Raw genomic sequence first — 2,143 nt, forward strand, 5'->3', positions numbered from 1 at the left:
AGGGGGGCAGTGGGGGGTGTGTGTGTTTTGGGCTGGGTTTTTGCCGTGTAACCTTCGGGTGGGCCCTCGAGAGAGCTCCTGAAGAGCCCTGCAGCTTCAGCTGTGTCGTTTGGAAAAAGCAGGGAAGCCTGGGGTTGCCGTGTAACCTTCGGGTGGGCCCTCGAGAGAGCTCCTGAAGAGCCCTGCAGCTTCAGCTGTGTCGTTTGGAAAAAGCAGGGAAGCCTGGGGTGGTGTTCGTGGTCTAAAAGCCGTTCAAGTGGGGATGGCTTTTTTCTAAAAATAGTGCCTAGAACAGAACACGAATGGCTGCGTTTTGTCACCGAAATAGCGCTAAAAGTGGCAGGGCGTCTGTGTGTCTGCCGGTAAAACTAATGCAAGCATTGAGGTGTTCAGGCTGAGTGCTGTCATTTTGAGGTCTGTGAGGTTTTGTCATAAACATATTTAAATTGTGATAAATGCCTTGAGAGAGAGGCTCCGTTTTGAGAAAAGTGAGGATTGATTTAAAAAAAAAAACCAAAACCAAAACCAAACCTGTTCAGAAGCAAAAAATGCCAGCCGTTAAAAGATCAGTGTCCTAAATGAAGAAAAAGCTCAATCTTGGAGCTCATCACAGTGAAGGGTTACATCTTCTGAGAGGGAAGCTCAAAATGCGTTTTTGATCTATGTTTTGAAACATTCTCAGCAGCTGAGTTGGAGGCTGCATCAGCAGTCGCAGCAGCTTTCCAGCGCTGCCGGTCTCGTGCCCAGTAGCTGCCACTCGTTCCCGATGGACTCTGTAAGTTCCTCAACGTCCTGAGTGGGTGACCTTGATGCTGTCACTCAACTGTGTTTTCTTAAAGGCACTGTGATTAACGTGAGAGGTATTTCAGCTGTTAAAGGCAGATCCACAAACATCAATTTCCAAGTGTTAGAAAGTTAAAGCTTAATTATCACGATGCCTGCTTTATCGCAGCGGATTGCCAAGCTTCATTATTTGAAAGGTGGTTTTTTTTTTTTTTTTTTTTTTTTTCGCTTTATCGCAGCGGATTGCCAAGCTTCGTTATTTGAAAGGTGTTTTTTTTTTTTTGTTGTTGTTGTTTCTCAGGAACTTCATTTCTGCTGGATTTGTTTTGATTTGGTGGTTTGGTTTTTTTTTTTTGACTGTCTCTATTAGAAACCTGATTTTACAGTGTTTTTTTTTTTTGTCCTGGTGTTGAGAACTAAAGGAGGAATCTACAAATGGGACGAAGCAGTTAGTTCTTTGTGGCTTGAATCTGTGATATGTTGGGTTATAGTAATAAAACCTCTTTTTTTTTTTTTTTTTTTTTCTTTGCAACTGGGAAGTAGTCAACATCTGCAAGCATAACTGAGCTGCTGCTGACCACTGCTCAGAATCCCGGGCCCTGGGAGAGATTTTAACGTCGTAATTTTAGCAGAAGTTTATGGTTTCTGTTACCAGGCTAAGCTGCAGAAACAGTTATTTAACTTGGATTTTTCTGGATCCCTGTTGGTTTTTGTGGATTTGAGTTTGTTTGAGTAGGATAGTGTGCAGCTGTGCCGAATACTTGGATCACAGGACATTGAGGTCAGAGTATAAAGAGGAAACCAGCTGCATAGGGTAGTGCACAATATTTGATACTTTGCTCTACACGAATGAGGATATGAACAGATTTGATAAACCTCATGGGTTATCAGAGTGTTTCATTTCAGCGACTGGGCTGCTGCTCCTTATCTTTGATAATGATTTGGGTAACTCTACCTTAGACTAACAATTCACTGTTATTTACATAACAAGCTTGTATTTGATTGCCTCTCTGATAACTGCTTATTTGTTATTATAAACATTTCTGCTTAGACGAGCTGATATGGTTTAAGCTGCTTTGGATGGTTCTTGTGGCCTTGGATGCTTAAAGGGAGCGTCAGTAAGACTGGACACCTGATTAACTTTTTTGTTGTTGTTAAGAACAACTTTCAGTATCTCCTTTTTTTTTTTTTTTTTCCTCCAAATGTAGTGTCTAAAATTTTGCTACTTTTATCTGCAACATAGAAATACAAGCCTTCCTCTGCACTGAGGGGTTCTAGGACAGGTCTGTGAAGGAGCAGCCTGGTTCGTCAGGAGGTAGCCTGTGGTTAGGATGGAGTATTTGGCTGTTACAGGTAACCA

General features: G+C 42.1%; 1 protein-coding gene across 3 annotated transcripts in view; it reads left to right on the forward strand.

Moving 5' to 3' along the window:
* The first annotated feature begins 684 nt into the window (after nucleotides 1-684).
* LOC104128892 (F-box/LRR-repeat protein 21) overlaps nucleotides 685-2,143 on the forward strand; it is a 13,165-nt gene continuing 11,706 nt past the window's right edge. Inside the window, exon 1 of one of the 3 annotated variants that reach the window (XM_035897155.1) lies at nucleotides 685-775. The gene's annotated coding sequence lies outside the window, so the exon portion shown is untranslated. The remainder of the gene's footprint in view (nucleotides 776-2,143) is intronic. The other 2 variants (XM_035897156.1, XM_009641745.2) reach the window with 2 other exon arrangements.

This window comes from Egretta garzetta, unplaced genomic scaffold (genome assembly GCF_000687185.1).
Source record: "Egretta garzetta isolate BGI_Z169 unplaced genomic scaffold, ASM68718v1 scaffold147, whole genome shotgun sequence".
Taxonomy (NCBI): domain Eukaryota; kingdom Metazoa; phylum Chordata; class Aves; order Pelecaniformes; family Ardeidae; genus Egretta; species Egretta garzetta.